The following is a 23,737-nucleotide window of genomic DNA, read 5'->3' on the forward strand; positions in this document are numbered from 1 at the left end:
GTAGGGCAGGCGACGTGCCCCTTGGTTAATTGTGCGGATTATCGCAAATCTGCTCCCGCCACGCACGATTGATGTCTCCTTAGCGTTTATCGATCGAATTATATACCTACAGTCATTTGTGAAAGTACAGAATGTACTAGTTAGCACAGTGTATGTAATAAGTATTTTAATAATTATTTTATAGTGTAAAGAAATTAAACACTCCAAGAATGCACTCACTATTTTTAGTCACAATTTCAGAAGCTTACTATTACACTTCTTAGTCGATCAACAACTCCTCCTGGAATCCCCTGGCTTAGCGATTGCAGACCTGGAGGAAGTTGGGAGGGGATATCTGGGGAAGGAAGGTTAGAGGAAGGAGAAGGAATTCTCTTAGGATGGCAGGAGGGGAGACGGCCAGGAAACATTCGCGAGCCCTCATAGGCCTCAATGTGAATTGGCAATCACGAGTTATACTCACTTAACTGTGTCCCTAGGGCCGCGACAAATGTCCATCCGTGAATGGGCGTGCATTTGGTGTGGAGACTAAACGCAACAAGAATTGCCTCGAGAGGGAAATGTTTCCAAGTTGTTATTCCGATGTGGTTATACCTATACAAGACTGTTTAAAATGTACCTTAAGTAGTTTACCTATATATTACCATATAAATTTTATGTTTAACTAGCTACTGCTCGCGGCTTCGCGCGCGTGAACCAGTTTTCCGAGATAAAAGTCCCGCTATATATTTTCCCGGGATAGAAAGTGGCCTACAACCTTCCCAGGGTCTTCATTTAAACGAAGCTATTCTTGAACACTTAGCTTGATAATAATTATTTTTACATTAAGTATTAGTACTACAAAATTTAAGCGTAGGACAAAGATGACATACCACGCAATTTGTACGACAATGTGAGTAGTAAGCTATGCAGATATGTTAGATAACCAATAAAAAAAAATGCTGGTTAGTAATTATTTTTCATAACCTTGTTTATGATATATGTTGGAGAGAGGGGACTCCCTAACAAAACCTTATATTTTGTAGGACAAATATTTTTTCACGTAATTTAGATAATTATTTCGATAATTAACAAAGAAAAATTCGGTTAGTAATAAATTTTTAATATTCGTCAAATCAACATACGAGTATTTTATCCTTGCTACCCTTATTAAGCTACCATTAACCAACATTACTGTAAAGAAAAACTTGGGCGTCTAGTCAAAAGGAAGCTACTCACGAAAAATCAGCTTGATAGTAATAAACGACGAAAAGTGTACCAGGGATCCTGTACTATTAGTGTGCGAGTGCGATACGCACTCGGTGTTTTTTTTTTATTTTATCTTAATACGTGAGATACTGCAGTTTGGTTTGCCATCTTTTTAGTGGGCAAATCAAAAGACGATTTATTTCTTTCATCTCGCCATCTCTCTGTAAATGGAGACGTGGAAGGAATTAACAATTAATATAAAATAAATGCATACGTTTAAAAATAATGATATTATCAAGCTTATTAAATAATCGCTGCTATTTTTATACATTACTGGCTGCCATTCCACGTCGAAAATTCATGCGAATCATCCCAGAACAATCAAATCACGTAAAATAAAATATTTTTGTGTAAGTACTTTATAGTGTGCATAAAGTATAGAGTTCCCTGGTTTTAAATAATAAGTACGACTAAGTAAACATGTATACCCACATAATTAGTAGGTAAGCACATAAGGCGCTATTCAGACTTGTGCAATTACGCTCCTTCTAATTGGATCAAAGATGCTTTGATTTGATAGCCATAGATATAAGTAGAAGAGCATTTTCGACTCTTTTTAACTATGAAGCTATAAAAGCTGTCCTTCGCTTAGACCACATGCATTTGCATAAAGATGGATTCGCCCCACAAAAAGAATAGGTCCCCTGACCATACGGTCAAGGCGACTAGAGTTGGTCAAATATTTAATACGGTACTAAATAATTAAAACGATGTTAAAATATGATGTTGAGAGCCTAAAGCAATATTTTATATTAGCATCGTTTCAATTATTTGAGATACTAAAGTGAACGCTAAGAGAGAGAAAAAAAGATATACTTACTTATCTACCTACACAAACACAGATACATCACGCGTTTATCCGTAGAGAGGTAGGCAGAGATGCAACTATGGCACTCACTTTTCGCCTGTGTGTTCCGTCCGATTATGTGATAGGGGGCGAGACTAACTTCATATTGGACAGAAATTTCAGACACCGGGCTGATATTGAGAACAAGAAACCCACATTGCCCGGCCTGGGAATCGAACCAAGACCTCAGAGCGGTTTCATACCTTGTGTGCAATACAACTACGCCACGCCGACATAGTCCTACATTCCTGTCAAAATAAACATAATAATGAATAAAACTTTATTCCAAAATAACATACTTTTGGTACATAAGTACTCGTATTCGTACTGACATATTCGTAGGTATCGGTAATGATATTATGAAATACGTATAAATAAGTCATAACTTAAGCTTTATAAATTATAGCGGTATGCGACGACGGTTAGAACCTGGGTATCTTTTTATTTATTTCAAGAGATGGTTATAGACAGGGATAAATAAGATTAATTAAAAATAATTGTTTGATAAAACATGATAATTTATTTAAGGATAGGTCAGTATTTCCCTCATCCTACATTTACTTATTAAGTTTTGAGAAGACATCAACTTTATAACTATATAAGTACTTACGCGTTTCTTAGAAGCGTTAGAATAATAATTGTTGAATGAATAAAATGACCTTCCAGACCGAGACGAAAGAGGTGGTGAGCGCCGACTGGCGAGCAGCGCCTCGCCAACTTGCACCTGTGAGGCGAGCTATAAAGATAGATGTGGGTACTTAGGTGAGTGAGGTGAGGTGAGGTGAGGATGCTGCAAAGTGAAGGACCCGTGATATTGGTGGATGCGGGGGGAGGTTGTCGAAGCGGGGGTGGCAGCGGTGCGCGGAGGGCGGCACCAGGCGCGCAGGGCGGGCGGGTGGCACGTAACAAGTGAAGCGGGCCCGGGAGCAACAGTCTGCCGCAGCCCGGCCACGCGGCCTCACACACCACAACAAGTGTTGTACTCCGATCCAGACCACGCTCCCCGCGTAAGTAATAATTTAATTGCTCCCATTCACCCCGTATAGTTGTCATATACTGTTAGCCCAGTCGGCCCGCCCTAGGTCTCAACCAGCATGGTACCGCTGAGCGCCCGCGAGCTGTCGTCGCTGTCGCGGCCGCTGTCGTACGTGTTATAAAAGCTATTTCACCTTTGCTGGGTGTCTGGAAACGACATAGCTGTGTACCTGTTGAATGTATGACGATAAACGAAGATAATGGGTTAGTTGTTAGCAGTTTAACTTATAAAGGTATTTCATTCATTATATAGGTCGTAAAGACTCCTCTGTACATACACATTTATTTTGATGTGTCGCTAATACGTTCGTAGATAAGACATAAACTCATTCATGTTCAACATTTCCATTTACGTACAAATGGAATCGCGGAACGTGGTTTTTAAAACCACTGCAACAGCCAGAGTTTTAGCGAAGAAAGTGCTTTTGTTGTATCAGTAAAGTGTCCACACAGAAACCGACATCTTTTGTATGAAGTACGGACTATTATACTATCTAGTGAGCTTCAGAGAAAACACAAAATTATGCTAAATATTTAAAACAAAGTGCATTAAAACGAGACATATTTAGATGAATACAATCGTGTGGACTTTTATTAAGTCGCCGTTCAAGATATTAAAACTTTCTACAGATCTGGCCTACAAACTAAACAAGAAATTTGACTTCTTACTTTGCGGAGTGTAATAAGTTGAATTGAATTTGAGATCTTGTTAAAAAAGAAAAAGATCAAAGCATAATGCGAGAACAAACAAGAATGAGAAGACAGAAAATGTATAAGTAAATATAAAAGGACATTACTTACGCTGAAAAAGATTCGTTCATCACAGATAAGGAAGCAATGGCTCCTCAAACATCCACTACTTAGATCGAGAAATTTGAACCCTTAAAGACCTCGTGATGTAAGAGTAATGAATAATGACAGGATTTAATTACCAGAGCGGATTATTCTGGATTTGCTTACCTAACAGACAGATAGTTTGACCAACGCGGCGGAGTACTGAAAGCGGATTGAGTCAGTTTATTTGTTTCTATTGACGTGCTAAAGCTTACTACAACAAAGTCTTTTGTCTTCTTATTCAGGCCAGGCCACGAATAATAAATAAAAATAAAGTAAGTAGAATAAAAGATAGTATAGATAAATTTATTTCCACAAAAAATAGATAAATTTTAAACATCTTTAAAAAATCAGCGGAATAGTTCGTGTTAACAGGAAATCGATTGAGAATCTGTTAAATAACATTATGATAAAACAAATTATCAATATACGCGATCGACAATAACAAATATTAGTGATTTAAATATTATTGTTATTGTATTATTCGTAACGGGGAAATAATCGTTATAAATGTGTCCGCAGCGTCGCATTATTCGTCCACACATGGTTTACTTATTATCTATTTCATTATATGTATATGTTTGTGCTGTGTTGTTAATTTTCAAATGGGTTTGCTGCGTAATATTGAGTATGTTTGTAACAAATTGTTTATGTGCATTGTAGGTCAATTACGCATGTATGACGTACATCACCAAAATATGTTGCTTAGTTATAGATTTGTACACGTCACAGCACTGGAAGCGTTATCTCTTCAAAAGTCGACAAGATTTATTATTCAATGACATTATTTACTGATTTTTGTTTGATCCTATTATTTGTTAGTTGAATATCTGACATATTTAAACAAATTTTGTTAATGAATTATTACTATATACCTAATATAGTGAAAGTCCTATGGCTGCATCGTTGCGTTGCCTTCAGATACATTTTGATAGCTTGTTTGCGGTATTGCCCATCACATTTAGGTCAATTCCGTTTAGTATGGTTATTTGCGTACGTGTATATTTAATAAGTACCTATGTTTTTAATTTAGCACAGAGTTTTTCTGTGTTAGAAGTAGGCTGAGGTTTATCATATTCACATTTCGCCAGCTATGTTATGTGTTCTTGAAAAAATCGTAACTTTTTTGCAATAACAGTTGTCATTGTGGTTTGTCAACACTGACTGTCTGAGCTATAGCCTGTCGTTAATTTAATGACTTACACATCTAGTATAGCTACTGATTATGCTACGAACAGCTAATATTTGGTGCTCGTTCATTGTAAATAATTCAGCCGCTCTAATTATATTGACAAAATCAATACTTATCAATGTATCACACAAGCTATTAGTGTTACCTGAATAAAATTCAGATGCCGCATGCTTTCACAATTGTTTAACGAAGTATTTTAGAAGAAGACGTAAATCATCATTAGTTTTTTTTTTATTATTGAAATGCTATTCTATAATCATAAAAAAAATATATTGGGTTTACTTGATGAAAAATCTTAGTTGCAATTATATTTTCATACGGTTTTTCGTCTGGATACGGCCATTTAAGTAATTCTAAAAGAATGCTCCATGTAACCATTGTGATAGCAATTTCTACGATAAGCAACTTAACTTAAAAACGACTTCCACACAAAAGAGTTAAATGACCTCTTATAATTATTTTATATATTACGCTCTTCGCTTAAAGGACCAATGGTTTTATATTAAAGTCACCATTCATCAGCGCCAAGACGACCATCCACCATATTATGCCAGTTTTTATGACTTCCCTTAAAAATTTAAAAAGTTGACTTATATTTTTTTGTGCACTATCATTTTACCAATATAGAAAAATAATTTAAAAAAATTGTGATTCTATTAATATTACTTAAATGTATGTTTTTCTTATACAACTACCACATTCAATTTTAAACCCTTAAAGATAAAGGTTTTCGTAAAATGAGTTTCGGGCAAATGTTTATTTAGTGTTTATAACGTATCTAGCTGCCACCCACGTTTTATAGATTTTACAAGTTCGCAATAAATGTGTGTAGCTTTTTGCTTTTAATAACCATAAATATAATTTAGCTCATTCATAACTAATATTTTTTAAAAGTGTAAAATAAAATTGAAGCATCTTATGCCTAAAAAGACAAAAATGAAAAATATTATATGATGCGCCTCTGGCCTTCAAGGTATTTTTAAGGTTATTAATGATTTCAGTTATTGGTGATGAAGAAAATTATACTAGCTATTATTTAAATTTGGCTTGGGTGTTAGTATAGTAATTCGGGACAAACTATACGTACGTGTTGTTTAAACTGAATAATTGAAAATTTAAACTTCCGAGTTCCAGTTCTTTCCATTTATCGGATAACGCCGCGGCATCAAGAGTGAAACAAAGCTTTGAAATTCGGTTTCCCGGCAGCTCACTGTAGTCGGTAAATGAATTTTAACTAGAATAACCTGGTTATCATTCAACTGAAATCTAATAAATGACGACCTCCGCGGCGCAGAACTCTAAGAGCCAATTATGACTCGAGAGGCGTAAGTACCATTCCTATATCGCAATAAATATTTGGGTTACCCCGGTGAGTCAAATCTGGATGATAAGGTATTGTTAGTAAAAAAAACATATAGATGCCGTTTCCACTGGTAGATGATTTTATACTGTGGATGATCTATAAATTACATTGCCATGTCGAGAGACGTTTAGGTAATAGATTAATAACAAGGCTATCTAAGGGCAGAAAGAGCCTAGAGCCAAACTACGTAATTCATTTATTTGCTACGTTATAATAATAAACTGACACTCCCGTGCGTACGTGTTATGTGGTGCCGTAAAGCTCGGCATATCTTTAAAAGTAATCTAGTAAAAGAATCTTGTAGAGTGACGATCGTCCTTAACATCAATTGTCATTTTCATCGTCCGTGAATAAAATGGAGCCAGTATTTAATTATGAAAACGTAGCTTTATTTCTTATGAAAATACTTGGAATGCCAAATTCAGCGTCACTTCCTTTTTCAAATTTCCCAAATCAATAAGTTCATAAATAGATTGTAATTTGTATTGCAGTAGGTTTTCCAAATAACAAGAATTTGGAATTTAAACTGAATCGACAAACCAACGCCGAATGTAGCTCAATTTGGAAATAGAACTAACACTTCAAAGCTTTCACTTGACGTCCTCCGTTGATCGAAAATATCGTATCGATCTTAGCGCGATTTAAGAACACAAATGTGTTGATTTTTAAAGTAACGTACTTAAATGCATCGCGGTATGCTTTTTCCCCTTTTCAGGCGTAGGGAGAAGTTTTATAAACGTATACATATTTCCCGAGGTAAGTTAGTTATCATAGTTATCATTATATATATATATATATATATATATATATATATATATATATATATATATATATATATATATATATATATATATATATATATATATATATATATATATATATATATATATATATATATATATATATATTATAAATTAATGTGAGACAATTTATTTAATTATATGATATTACAGAATATATTTTAGTATTAGGACGTTATGTTACATATCATATGTGTATGTCTTTTCTTAGATCTTATTATCTGATTGACTAGTATAAGCGCTGAAGTTTATCTCCAATTACATCTCTTTTTGACGCTGTTTTCATATTACTAATGTAATGCATATTCCTTTTTGGTAGAGTGAGAATTATCCTCAAAGAATTTTTATCATAACGTGTTAGTTCGTACTCTTAAAAACGTTGAAAGGCAGAATGATTATCACATTAATAACATTATAGATTTTTAAATATTTTACATAGACAATATTATTTGCCATGAAAAATAAAGGTTACAAGAATACTTACCTGGAGCTAGGTTTGAAATTCTTCATCCAGATAATGTGTTCTCGCGACGGAAGATGTTAACTCGCGGAAACTGAATAAACATCGCAAATACACGTATGTGGCTGGTAATAATTTTAGTTGCATTATTATTCTCGTAATTGAAAATGTTGGTGAACGAATGAAACTTGTTACTTTAAACTAAATGTGTTGGAAACGCACCAATACTAATATCTATACCTAACTATTAAAAAGTTAAAATCATAATTAGGTAATGCAAGTTATATAACAATTATACAATTCTTTTTAGGAAAGCAGTTACACTTTTAAGGTGAACCTATGGGTGCATTTACAGGAATAATTAGTGGCACCTACAAATTGTTCTTATACCATGAAGTAACAGAACTCTGATTTCAATCTCGGACAACTCAATTGATTCTAAAATGTAAATATTAATAAAAACTTCGATGGCCTGATCTAGAAATTGGAACTAAGATTTCAGCGGTTTCACAATTTAAGCAAGCAAACCCTTAATCTATACCATTATATAAAGCTGACGAGTTTGTTTGCTTCAACGCGCTAATCTCAGAAAATACTGGTTCGAATTGAAAAATCTATTAGTCTGGGATAGCCAACGGGCAATAAAAGATTTTTTGTGAATGTTATATAGTCTACAGCCTTCCTCGATAAATGTATCATGGAAGGCTGTAGACTATATAACATCATGCTATGACCAATAGGAGCGGAGCATTCACGAAAAGTAATGAAAAAATGGGGAAAAAAATATTTATTTTAAGAGCTTCCTTTGCGTGCGCGTAAATTGTTAAAGTTATGCGACAATTACGTATGACAGAATTGTACCTCTTAAAAAGTTCTAAAAAAGGTATTATAAAACAATAATAAAGGACAGGCCACTTGTTATCCCGTAAAACTCTTATACGCCAGCGAAACCGTGAGCAATTAAAAATAAAATTTACAGAAAATGAATGAGATTTTAAAAGCAAAAGTATATTACACTATTTATTATGGCCCAAAAATGTTAAAATCGATCAACACAAGCGTGATGCTAATATTATGTACTCGTAGGTACGTATATGACTTGATTTTGTGGCTACCGACGTTGCATCGAATTTTAACATCTTCCCATATTCAATGGCTGCATCGAAACCTCACGTTTTAACCGTTGTTTTGATATTGCATTTCGGCAACTCGTTTAAGCGTAATATCGAAATGGCAAGTCGCTATGGCTGCCCTGTGTCGAGCACTTAAAATGTGAACGAAATTGCCTATCGGCAAAGCTAAAATGTTATGATGGTGACCCATTGCTGTATAGAGCTTCTAAAATGATATTAAAATACGAACCGCTGATTTTAAAATACGCGCATGATATAAATAAATATCTTGTTAGGTTCTTTCCATGTAAATGGAACTACTACAACTCAAAGCTTCCATTTCTTATAGTTGAATCAATCTTCGTATTCTCGTTAGTTTTATTTTACCTTGCGTCATTCACCTAGGAGCCCATTAATCTGATCTTTGATTAAGTCTACCTCAATTTACTTTGACCTTAGGCGTTGAATAGCGCTTGCTCACATGTCTATGTATGCCCAAGTTGGCCCAAATAGAACTATCTTAAATGTATGAAATATATGAATTATGAAAACGTTAACTTATATTGTCTTGACGTAGGTTAATTATATTTATTTAGACAACTCGTTCCATGGGTCAGTTTTTTTAGATATTGCACCAAAATTAATGGTCTATACGGGTTTCAAAGCTCAAACATAAACTAAGTAATATAAAGCGATGGGACGGATTAAAAATCCGTTTGGTAGAATGAGTGATTGACCTCTGGCTGGTACGTGACTGGCATCTTAATAAGTATATACAAGGCGATTTAAGATTGTTCCACAATGTCATTGATAGCTTCTAGTAAGTTGTAGGGATAATAAACAATATTAAATAAAATTCAAACCCGAATATGCGCGCAAAGGACATCTGAACTGTAGATTTTAGTAAGTTGTGCAAGTAGGTTAATATTATCTTGTCTCAGCTTGCCAAATTGAATTTCCCGGATAAAAGTTAGGAAGAGAAGGAAAGAAGAAATGGGAAGGCGGTATAAAGATACATGCTGTTCCAGAAAGTGATCTATCTGTGTACTAAAGGAGAATGCCCAATTTGTCCCGCTCTTTAAAGAGAGTGTACGGCACTGTGAAATTATACATAATTTATTAAATATTTTTAAATAGAATTACGCTATTTTTTTATAGATATTCGTTGCAATGCTTATTTTTTTCTAATTACATAAGACAATTATTGATTCTATAACCAGCTTTGGAGGACTAGAAGATGGCTTAAAGACTTGAAAGAGTCACTTCTGACCCTGCTACACAAGAAGGGTTCCTCAAAATCATGTGGAAATTTTCGAACGGTTTTTATATCATGAATAGATGGCTTAAATCATACCTGCAACGGCAAATGCCAGATGAGCAGGATCGGTTCGTCAAAGGCCGCGGTATTAGAGAGTAAATAGGCAACCTGAGGCAAATGATAGAGAAGAGCCGTGAATTTAATGTGCCAATGTTCATTTGCTTTATAGACTATTCGAAAGCATTTGACTGCGATAGATGGGAACCCCTGTGGACAATAATTCAAGAAATGAGAGTACCCGTGCATTGAGTGAGACTGATCACGAGTTTATACGACGATGGAGAGTCTATGGTCAGAGTTAATGATGTCGTGTCAGGTTCCTTCAAGCTGGAGAATGAAGTACGCCAGGGATGCGTTTTGTCTCCCTTTATTTTCAACATCTATGGCGAGTTTATAACAAGGAGAGCCTTAGAAGGGTAGATAGGCGGAAGCGAGGCTAGGCGGTGGGAGATACCAAGATCAGTAATCTCCGATATGCGGATGACACTATGTTTTTGCATCTTCTGAGCACAATTCTGCAGAAATATTTCGTAGGGTAAAACAAGAAAGTGAGATAGCACATGGCTTTCGGTAAATAAAGCAAAAATAAGAGTTATGGTCATTGACTAAACTGGCAGAACTGGCTTAAGTATAAGCGATCAGGGAAGCTACGAAAAGGAAATCCGGAGGCGTATGCTAATGAAAAAGGTTGCTATGAGCGAGATGACGACGATCTGGAAAGACAAAAATGTTTTAAGACAACTAAAGTGAAACTCGTGAGAACGTTTATATTCTCGATATTCCTTTATAAATACGCTTCGAATCATGGTCAATTCACGCAGACTACCAAAAAAAGATTGAGGCTTTTGAAATTTCCAGTTGAAGAAAATGTTACGCATACCATGAACAGCAAGACGTACCAACAAGTCCATCCTTGCTCAATTGAAGATTAAGACTAGGCTCTCAACAATATGCTACCATCGAGTCTTAAGTTATTTTGGTCACATTGCGCGAAGACAGCCAGATAACTTAGACAAACTAATGATTATTGGGGAGTAGACGGTAGAAACCCACGTGGGCGATCACCTACCCGCTGGTCTGATGAAATAAAAACTATGAACGATAAGGATAAAATATAAGGACTTCCTATTAAAACTGCCCTGAGGAAAATCGAAGACAGGAGGGCACGGAGAGGTAGCTTGTCATCGTCTCTGTCAAGTCGTTCCAAGACGGATACGACCTTCAGTTATAAAGAATGTGATCAAGAAGATTGATTCTATATTGGCTAATTTGAACATTAAGTTATTAACAAAAGCATTGCGCTCAAATATGTTACTCAAAGTAATCAAAGAAATACTTTTAGAATTTATTTTCGTTTGATATTGATATTCCTATTCATAGTTTATTTTTTTATACGAAAAATTAGATATTTCTCTATTTTTAACATTTTTGTTGACAGTTCTGGGCTAGTCTGTATGATATTATTCTGTGAAGAAAATATATTTCTATTATTATCGTGTTCATTTCCGATACTTATATTGTCATATTATTTATTATATTATAATCAGACATTACAATATCTGAGTTTTTATTCTGAACTCGGAAGATCGTTGATTATATATAATTATCCTATCGCCATTCTCTAGGAAGAAACAACCTTTGTTCAAAACTAACAAAGAAAAATATATAATTCTACGAAAATCCCTCATTAAAAGACAACGATTTTTATTTTATTTGGAAGTACATTATTCATTGTGCGTGTAATTTTCACTTTCATACAAAGTTAAATTATGCGGGACGGACTTCCATACACCGATGAGCATTTTTCTTTTATCCAAATCCGTGTGGGAGTTTCGGCGTTAATTTATAACAAATATCACAACTGTTAAGTCTAACGTTCACCATACTGTATTTTGTGTTGACACCGTATGCCTCACACAATCTCATTCCAAAAGCTACATTTATTTACGACGAATGGTTAAAAACAAACATTTTATAAAGAATATTTATATTTTGCGTACTTATATCTTATTCGATTTGTGATGTAGGTACTTTCAGCCGTCATTACACGTGATGAATATTCCTTGACACGGTACTCCAACCTTTTAGGATTGTTCTGAATTTTGTGCTGCTAAGTACCTCGTGAAATTCATTTGCTACTGCCTTGAGTGGACTAAGGGTAATTTGAGTTTTAAACTTAATTTTATACAGGTCTCTTAGAAGCGTACACTTGTAAAGAAATTATAACTAAAAACATATAGAAATACCAAAGTATGCTTGAATAGTCATATCCTTAATCATAAAGTGTTTTATAAATGGTACCTTATTACATACTATTAATAGGAATCGTTTTTATTTTGACGTCGATTGTGAATATTCAAAGTACAATTATTATTTATTATGTAATAGTTATTAAGAGATTCTGAAATTGTATACTGTATGTTTTAGAGAAATTATGGAGTATGAAATACCCTTCCGAAATTGTGTGTGATGTTTCTACTTACTAGTGTCTACGGGTAGTCGGTTAGGCGAACAACAAGCTCATTTCATAATTTACGCAATATATAAAGTTATATTGTTATTTAATTGACGGTCACTCATATGCAAGGCGGACTGGGTAGGTACCACCACAATGTCTATTTCCACCGCCAAGCTGCAGTGTGTGTCCACTGTTGTTCCTCGGTTTGGAGTATATTGTATTCAGCGTTATTACGTATAAATGGTATTACAAGGCTTATCATTTTATGTGTCAGAGCGATGAGCGCAGTACTTCATAAATAAAAGTTGTATGGCAAAATACTGTATCGTGTTGTTATTGTTCCTGGGCGGTAGTATCACAAACCATCATGCGAGCGGCATGTTCGTTTCGTCATTCAAATGAAATAAAAAATATCTAAAGTTTTTTCTACTATGCCTAGATCTTAGCTGAAATTTAATGTTAAAAATGCATCTGTAACGTAACTGCTGTAGAGTATAGTTGGAGTATACAGCGTGGTGACTAACTAACTCACCATTTACTTTCGCATCAGCGTTGGATTAATACTTTTCTTTAGTATAGGCTACTTAGGTTGACCCGCGTGTCTCGTGTCCAGGTTCCTATTTTGCAAGCAAAAAAAGGTCCCCGAACCAATTCGTACAAAAAGGTTAAAGCATGACAAATCCGACACTGTTTCTCATATCGCTTCCTTAGTGTAACTTTAAAAGACTGTGGATGAAGAGGTCTTAGTTGCTCTTAGAACCGGAAACACACTATGTGAGGCTTTTTCAATACCATTCGCCTGGGACTAGATACCCACTCTAGATGTGAGTGGTGCTAAGAAGGTTGCCAGGCGTACTAACTACACAAAAAAGTTTATGAAACGCGTAAAAAAGTGTGTTCCTTTGATCCCACATAAAAAGGTATTTAAAGGTGAGTTATGACCATTACTTCCTATATACTATTGATATAGGTGTAAGTATATTAATTATATGCTTTGTTCTTAACTGTGTATATTTATGGTATCCTAAAATAAGCGTTTTATTTTTCACAATGCACAGCAAAAGCAAAGTATAGTAATATAGTCTTTAAAACAGTTTCTGAGATCTTTAATACGTTAGAAATGGTTCTACAAGTGCCATTATTGCCGCTTGTCAACAAACTATCGAGTATTAACCTTGCTCTCTGAGAAAAGACTCTTGATTTCTTTTTATCACTAAACGAGCTTATCCATTGCAACACTGATTGCGGCTGAAGTTTGCCCTCGGTGATCTTATTATGTGTTCCTAACAGGTTTCTAACAAGACAATAAATTCTGTGTATTTTTACACACGACAGTGGCAAACGAACTGCTGCATTTTATAAGGAATTGAAGCCACCTTCCTGAATTTTTAGAAAGAAAGGCAGCTTGAGGTTTTTTCTGCGACGGGCAATTTCATTGAGTACTCCAAACCAAACAGTAAAGCTGTTCGTTGTTACTGTACGACGCCTTGGGTGTATCTTGGTAGTACCCTGGTTAAGCCAGTCCATCACCTGAAACAAAAAATTTATAGCGGGCCATATAAAATATGAAATGTTCTTAATATAACATTAGTCGTTTAAAATGAAAATTAAATACATATTTTTTTTATTCATTCTACTCACAGAGAAAACAAATGAAATTTGAAATCTTATCTAGATTCCCGAAACCCACGAAGTGGCATTACTCGTATGCAAAATAATATGCAAATGTACGCGGAGATTAGTGCCGGCTGCATTGCATTGCTGAAATCCTTCTGGATCATATCCACACGTTTTATTACGATCATCTTACCTTACGGTTACCGTAACGTGTTGCTTAATATTTACGATTATAACCAATATATTTTATGTACAATTGTGAAATAAAAACACAATCTGAGTACTAAAAATATTTTTTGTCGATTCAGTTTGGTATTCCGAACGCGTTACAAATACTAACCTGTACATTTTTAACCCAGCGTATAACAGCCGTGAGATATCGATTTTTGTGTCAGTAAAAAAAGTAATTGCTGCCTTCCAGTTTTCGTTTAAGCCATAACTTGTGGAGCATATTGCTAATGCCGGTCCGGGCCGACAATAAAAAGATAAAGGCGAGCGGCGAGCGACGAACGGAGACAATAAAATGGGCTTATCGTTACAAAGGGGTCTGTACTCCACCTGAAACGCTCCTTGTACACAGGTACCTCAAACTGATTTAATTGTTCACCCAAAGCTGATTCTAGGCGTCTGCCGTTTTGTTCTCTCATGTACGCAGTCGGTACGAGTAAATACACAGATAATATTTTAATCAGCTTATGCTAAAGCTAGCCATGTAAATTAGCAGCTCTACATTACCAGTACATATACGAGTACGTTAATCCTTTTTGTTTTGTGAGGTCTGGGCGTTGAGGTTACATAAGTTTACGCTAATATCTCCGCAGGGATTGGCAGAGAAGTACCATATTGTGCGATTAAATAAGGGCGCAATCATTGCCATAATTATATCGGGCATAATTTTATTGATGGAATCCAGAGCCATCACCAGAGCCCAGTGAAATTATCAGTATATGTTTTAGTATAATAATCACCGTTGTTATTGTCTTCGCTAGTGTAAAACTTAAAGGCTTAAATTAGTTACATTGTAATTATTATCAGTTCATATCAACATTATGCTTTATTTCTTTCGGCAGACTCTTAGTAATAAACGTGTCACGTCCTACACACGGTCGTTACTCTCAACGTCCCATTTCAAGGGACTCCCGCAAAGGAATGACATTAAGGAGTGGAGAATGAGATTTTAATGATACATTTGTTGTAAGATTTCGTGTTCCTTTCATATTAGTTGAGGGTAAACTGTTGGCTGTTTATTTAACACAAATAGTTAGGATAAGTTATTATTATTTACCATTATTATTTCATAGCATTATATTATAATACTATATTATAGATATCATTTCTTGTATGTAGTAATATAATGTAGTAACGTCGTGGTGAGTTTATTATTTTTATGTTAACTTTGCTCTAATATCGAGATTCGTCCATTTATTTATTAGACAGTGTATGAAGAACACTAGTTGATGTTTTTGTTCTTACTTAAGTCATTTTCATATCTTATAACACATTAGTACTAACGAGATTAGACAATTTTACTCTACCGGTCTCTTGGGATAGCAAAACATAATTATATTAGTCAATAATAATTCTATATACAAAATTCAGGTATAACTACAGTGGTATTTATAGCCAGAACAACAGAAAATAAATGGTCGGATGGGCACGATCTGTCGTTCGATGCGCTGCTCCCATGTAGTCTATGATCAACAAAATTTTTATCGTTGCAATCCAAATGGAAACTGAATGTAGTTTATGCAATGTGCATGTTCTGCTTCTATATTCTTATTTTATGTGCGCTCTCATGCGTGCAAACGTATTTGAAAATCTAATCAATTCAGCATTTGAGTGAGCTTTAGTACATATTAAATCGTTTCGAATTGATCTTATTTCATTGCTGTCGAATTTTTATCATGGGCACTGTCACTCGACTAAAAAATAAAATTTATAAATCATGCAGATGATCATTATGCATTTTGTGAAAACCTTATCATTGTCTTATGTTCCATTACTTACTGCAAACATAAAAAATCCAAGTAATAGATATATTTCATGAAAATTTGGACTAGTCACTACCTCATTACTTTCGAAGGCAGAGGTGTATGTGTTGTCGGGCATTAGAAAGTAATGCAGATACTATATTCTAGAAAATAGACAGGGAAGGATGATTGTTGTGAACTGTTTGCACTTTGCTGGCGTTCGCTTTATTAGTGAGAATTTGAATACATGTAAATTTAATAAATTTAATGGCAGAGTATCAAACTAGCAGCCCACGTCGCTAAAGATATCGTTCAGTACGGGCGTGGCGCTCAGCGACTGGCAAATTCGCTTCACTCACTCGACTCACATATTTATCTTCCTTATTCTAACACAGCGTAAATTTCTTAAACTATCTTCTTATGAATGCACTGGAATGCCGAAATAAAATAATACAAGATAGAAGTATAGAAAAAAAGAAATTGAATTAAAAGAACGACGACATACCTATACTAGGTATAGTTAATTAAGTAATAATATTATTATCTTTCGTGCACCACACTTCTGTACTGGTGTCACCACTATGAAGAAATGTTATGTTGCAAACTATGTACGTTATGATTTATCTACGCTTAACTTTATTTATAGAAACGAATAACTCAGTCCGCGCCATCTATGATAACCTTTTGTCTGTTTAGTTTTGATGTTAAAGAAAGAAAGGCGTTATTAATTTTTTTGGTATAATAATTTATTTTAATAAAAACAGCAGAAATCTTGCGCCGCTTTACTTGTAAATCATTTTCTAACGTACACTTGTGGATAACTGTTTGTGACGCTTTTGTACTTTATTTTAGATCTTCTTTTTGAACAAAGGACGACTAAACCTATACATTTTATTATAACATTCTAAAAGATAATCCATCACTGAATAACTTATGTTTATAAGTACCTTTTCACTATTCATAATAGAATAGTGAAAAGAGAAAGATTTTTTCAATAAATATTTATCTACATATTAAATACTTTGTTGCATGGTCACAAAGGTTTTGCAAATTACTTTTCTCCTTAAAACTGATGATAGCAATTTTCGTGACGTTCGTCGAGGGAATAGCCCGTTCAATGTACCGATTTCAACTAAATAATAAAGAATTCTTTGTTGAACCTCAGAAATCCTTTTTTACTACGATAAAAAGGGTTTTATCGGTGTTGGGTCAGCAAAGTGTATGTAAATGAGAACGCGCCTGGTTTCCACGATAGATATAAAAGAAAATTGGCGTTTGAGTAATGCTATTCATAAGTTCAATATTATTACGTACAGCGATACATACAAGCCATCATTTGATAATTAAATATAAAAATGCGTTCTATTTATTACAATAGCACAACTAATAATAGCTCTTGAATAACAATATAACCTTTGATATTATCAAATATCAACATGTCTGTCGTCCGAGTTATTGATTTTAGCATATGATGTGCTTGTAACAATGCAATGTTCAGTGTATCGGAAATTTCGTATGTACTGTGTGCCATAATATGTGCTAGTTATGGGGTAGGCTAGCAGGTATCGATTTGTCGGAATATACAGTATTTGTAAGCTTTGAACGTATCGTGTGGAGCACGGCAATATCGGTGAAAGCAGCTGTTCCCCGCTGGAGTTACTGTCTTTTTACTTCTTTAATGTAGGTATTACTCTTGTTATCGCATGCCTCCGCCAACATATACTTACAACCGTACATGTTCTTAAAAAATATGTTTAAGGTGAGTAGATATATCTAAAGTTAAAGAAAATCTAGCATACCATTAGGTACGTAACTTATCCTAATATAATAATCCTTTACGTGATATTTACCCAGAATTTTATTATAGTCAAGATTATGACATATGCCCACTTATTTAGTAATTGTATCTATTTATTTTTATTACGTACTTCATCTTGTTATTTGTACTTACTTGCAAATACTAAATTACATTATTTTTATAACGTAGTGGGTATTTAAATTATTCCTATATTTTGACGTAGTTGTATTGCGTGCGTTGTAGGGCACCACTCTGATTTTTCTGCTCAATATTAGCCCGGAGTCTCAAATATGTGGCCTATAAGGCGATAGACTCGCCCTTTATCACATTATGGGATGGAAAACACCGGCGAAAAGTGAATTCCCTAGTTGTGCCTCTGCCTACCTCTTCGATCATAAAGCCGTGATTTGTATTTGTTTTGTTTGTATCTAATATTTGTATTTTTTGTACAAAGCAAAGATTTATGAAACCAATTTAAATATAATACTTTTCTATACTTCCGCTTCCGTTTGTTCAATAATAATGCTATTAATATGAATGCAACGTACAATTCAAGTGCTGAAATAAAAACTACTCAGATCGAGTCGTATAGCGATAAGGTTTGCATAAAGAACAGTTGAGAAACAATTTTATTGTCTCCGTTTTAATTTTGAGTTGCGACCCGAGAGCGATTTAAGACATTCTTACGTAGTAAGTAGTTGTTTATTTAAAAGCAAGTCACAATTCTATAATTTAAAATATGAAATCCGTACTTGGATGAAAAAATCTTTGTAATTAATTTTACACTGGCGCAACGAGGTTGTCGTGAATCAAATAAAAGCTAGGCAGCGAATGCGAAGCGTTCCCGTTTTCCTTTTAACATATAAACTGGAATATAACATTTATGTTATAGCGTTTACAGTTCGGGACGTGGCAGAAAGAACGTCGTGCTTAGCAATACATAATATAAACTACGTATGCCTTTGAAATTGCTTTGTGCGTCAAACGATCGTATGCAAATGTTGCTCAGAGTTGTGGCAGATGTTATTCGTTTTTATTCAGTAATAATAAAAGATAAATGAAGGAAATGAATAATTTTATAAAAAAATAACTTTCGTTCGGGTTAGTCGTGTATAATGTATATGTTATATTTCTCAAACATTATACATTTCCTATTAATGAAAATATTTTATAATCTGGTCAATAGGTATTTTCTTTTTCTATCCTGGCAACGGAAGTCAATGCAAGCGTTACTGCGAACAAGAGCAAGTCTGATATAAAAAAAGCCAAGAGATTTATCAGTTATCACGATGATTTTCTCATGGCCTAATATTATAAAAATAAATAATGTTAACAAATGACGCATTTCAAATTTATTTATTTATTTAAGACGCAAAACAAAATACAATCATAACATAATTATTATGATTTTATTTTGTCGTGGTATAATTATACCTATATTTTAACAGGACAATGTTCGAGATTCAATGTGGCAGGACGGCTATCTCATTAAGTTTCCCAGTTTATCCCCAAATAGTTCTACAGGATGAGGGTCTTATCTTCTGTACGTCACCGCCCGCAAACCTACTGCTGCTAACGTCGAACAAACAAATAATTATTGTTACATAAATGTTTAAAATCTATACTAATATAAAGCTGAAGAGTTTTTTGTTTCGACGCGCTAATCTCAAGAGCTACAAGTTGGAATTAAAAAATATTTTAGTGCTGGATAGCTTATGTATCGAGGAGGGCTATAGGCTATATAACAACACGACGTGACCAATAGGAGCAGAGCGTAAATGAAAAATGTTGCAAAAACGGGTGATTTTTTTCCTTCTTAGAGCTTCTGTTGCATGCGCTGCGTAAACTGTTAAATTTACGCTATAATCATGTATGACGGAATCATACCTCTTATAAGATTCTAAAACATATATTTTAAAAAGTTTACAAAGTCCTTCGCCGCATTTGTCTGCCTGCCTGAACGCAATAAACTCAAAACCTACGCCGCATTTCGATAAAATTTTGTATGGAGATAATTTGAGACCCCTGAAAGGGATATAGGCTACTTTCCATTCTGGGAAACTCTTTCACACAGTCGAAGACGCGAGCAAAAGCTATTTATAAATACAATAGTTTTTAAAAACAAATAAATTATTCATTTCATAAAAAATAATACAGTGAAGTCATTACATTTATAATGTAATACGGTACGTTATTATGGCAATTTATTTTTTTAATTTTGTTTCAATAGTAAATAATGTAATTGTAATAATGTGTTCAGTTCAACAAACAAAACAATTTCGAGTAAACCATATTATATAACGAACAAATTATTATTAGTACAATGCTAACACAAAATAGGCAGAGCTACAAGTGGGTAATGGCTATTGTGTTTATGTTTGATATTTGTACTACTGAAACCATTTATGTTTTATTCTACTTTTTTGGAACGATTGTAGGTAACAATGGAGTAAGTAGTTTGTCATTTACTTTCAACAATACAAATCGTTGAGTACAAGCCATATTGTTTACTGTATACCTTTTTACGTACAAAAACATCAAGTAATATATGTCAGTTCAGAATTAACATTCTCCGTGGTGGGGAACTGTTTTGATGGGGCTGAATTTCCGCAAAAAAATGTGTGCTTTGCAAACATTTGTTCCGAGTTGAAGTGTTTTGGGTTTGAAAGTCTCTCGTCGTTCTCGGTATTTAAGACACAAGACTTGGTAAGAATCTAAAATCTAAGATCAGAAATAACTCTATGCACTACTTTATTTTGCTCTAAAATACGGATTCTAAACTTGGCCATTGACAACATGAAACATTACATCACTATAATCATACAATATCTGCATTAGTTTATTGTCTTGCCACTGTACCCATGTCAAAAGCGTCCACGAAGACCCGTTACAGAAGGTACAGTAAACTGTAGTCAACCTGTCATGTAATTTACGGTTGACAGCATTTTCACAGTGCCCTTAGCGTCCCTTAAGATGTCTCTAAGTAATTAGTTGGGAGACGGAAAGTTACGGAATAAGTTAATCTAGTGTAATAACTTAAGTATTACAGCTCGGGTACATAGAACATTCGGCCAGACAAGGAAAATAATGCAATATTATATATGCGTGGACAGCCAGTTGTACGTTAGAATACATCCATATCATTAAGTAAGGTAATAATAATTCATAAATATCGATACGCTTATACAGTTGTCCTAGAAAAAAGAATCGATTTAACCGAGAAATCTGCGAAATTTTAGTTTCTTTCGGAATATAACAATCATTTATATACCTATAGGTTTTATTATTTTTTATTAATGATCTTCATATTGATAGATTGATGAAACTGATTGACAGATTTTGAAATCAATGTTTTATGTTCGTCTGAACAGATTGATGTTAAATAATTGAGCATGTAACTACCAGTTATTAATCTTATGTTCGTTGCCGAATAAAGCGATAGAATAGCAATTTACTGGTGGAAGGAAACCATTTCTTTTTATATCCGCCTGGATAGCAACCTCCGTAAACATTGTGAAAACCCAACATAGTGATGTGTTCAGACAATTCATGATTCGAGATCTTCTATTGATAGATATTTGGTAAGGCCGGCATAATTCTAATGACTGCATTGCAAACTTACCATCAGTATATCATTACATCTAGTCAAAACAGCTTATCACGTCAGGAAGAAATAAAACTTAAATTCTACTAATACTTCAAATCCTTAAATTATATCCGCCGGAAGATACCTACATCACAATTTGGGCATTACCTTTCTTTTATTAAATAGATTATAATAGGTTAAGATTTGCTTATTTAGATGCGAACACCGGGAGCGTTAGTGCCTTTGACATTTTACAAACTAGCAAGCGTTTGAAAATACAAGACAGTTTGTAAAGGGAAGAATTGTACGAATTACATTGAAGTTAACAACTATAATTCTTAGAACAAACAAGCGTAAAAGTGTTAGAGATGTTCAGTTTGTTCAAATCAATTTATTGTAGTGGTTTATAAAGGTTGTTAAAATAATAATATATAGGTATATGGTAGGTATAAGTATATGTAATATATATAATGGGCCAATTCATAACAGCTTATGTTTGTGGCTAAGGCATTTCTTATAATATGGCACAAAGATAATGTACGTTACTATTAGTAAAATAATTCAGAATCAGTCCTGTAGTCTTAGATATTATGATCCACAAACAAACTTTTAAACACTTTACATTTCTACACTTGAAAAAGAGATGGACAAATCATATGCGGCAAGTATTTTTCTTTTTAATTATATATCAATCATATCAGGTACATACAAAAGTTTTAATGAACCTCTTTAGACGCAATAAACCAAGATTTAATTTTTGCTTTTGGCCCAGATTCAAAATTATTTATTAACCTAAAACTTTCTATTTTAACAAAGCTAAAAGACGTCGATTGTTATATTCTCTAAGAAAAGAAAATTACTAATGAAATACCGACTCACGCCGAATTAAGTGAAATATCTTTAATCAGTGTACATTACCATAAAAATAAATGGTCCAATTGTGGATAAATACGACCAGAATGGCAGAATAAAATTAAAACTTTTTTCAGAGTCAGTAGACAAAGGTCGAGACACTTTTATACTACTTTTGTCGATGGTTATCAAATTAGTTTCAAGTTTCATTAATTTCTTTATAACACTTAAAGAATTACCGTATTTTAGGGTCCCGTACCTCAAAAGGAACCCTTATAAGATATTGTCCGTCGGTATATCTACATATCTGCCAAGACATTTTTATCAAATACACGGGTCTCCAGGCTATTTCAGCTGTGAAAAAATAAAATTTGTAAACTAACACGATCAAAAGATATGATCATTTATGTCACATATAGTTATTCGCATATTTTGCAATTTTAGAAGGGCATCATATTCTATAGGGCATTCCCATCGACCCAAAATCATTAAGTTTGACAAAAAGCTATGTCTTACAGCACATATTATATTAAAGAAAAATCATTACAAATTTATTATTTGCGGTTGGTGCAAAGGTGTCCAAAGATCGACCAGGAAACTTAAATTTGTCAAGTTTAAACTTAGTATATACTTAGTTATCCTACCTATAAGTTTTTATGGAATCCTCGCTGCGCAAGTCTAACTCGCATGTTTTTCCAATTTCGTGCGTATATTACAGTGGCGTCTTGTTCCATGGTAATACCACATCTAGCTGGAATTTGTAGACATTGGCACACCACAAGATGGGACGGAAAACGTACGGCGAAAAGTGAGTGCACCAATTGCGTCTCTTCTTACCTATAAAAGGCGTGAGTGTGTGTAAAGTTAACACAATGCAATGTTTCTTCTCCCAGTAAAAAGAAACTTGATTAACGTGTTGTAAGTGGAGTCGATGTGGATTAAAAGGGGGCACGGGTCGTTAAGCAAGCGGCCGCAGCCCGTCGTTTCTCGATACACAATCAATCTATTAGTGGCTTCATCTTCTACATTATTGATAGTTTTTCTCTGAAACTAATTACTGCCGCTAATGGGTAATTCATTTGGATATTTTACTTCTTGGGTTTGACGGGTTGGTTCGAAAATGAAGCATGTATTTTTGTGTAATTAAAGGAAATTTAGTCTAGTCAAATTATTAGGACACAAGTGCGTAGATATTGAAATCCTCCTTCCGTAGAAGTGCATGTTATAATTTCTAATTAGACTTAATAGCG

General features: G+C 34.2%; 1 protein-coding gene across 1 annotated transcript in view; it reads left to right on the forward strand.

The window, feature by feature from the left end:
* The first annotated feature begins 3,030 nt into the window (after positions 1-3,030).
* The window catches only part of LOC115450330 (regulating synaptic membrane exocytosis protein 1), a 104,155-nt gene continuing 83,448 nt past the window's right edge, over positions 3,031-23,737 (forward strand). The window contains exon 1 of the mRNA XM_037438973.1: positions 3,031-3,099. The gene's annotated coding sequence lies outside the window, so the exon portion shown is untranslated. The remainder of the gene's footprint in view (positions 3,100-23,737) is intronic.

This window comes from Manduca sexta, chromosome 15 (assembly GCF_014839805.1).
Source record: "Manduca sexta isolate Smith_Timp_Sample1 chromosome 15, JHU_Msex_v1.0, whole genome shotgun sequence".
In the NCBI taxonomy this organism is placed as follows: Eukaryota; Metazoa; Arthropoda; class Insecta; order Lepidoptera; family Sphingidae; genus Manduca; species Manduca sexta.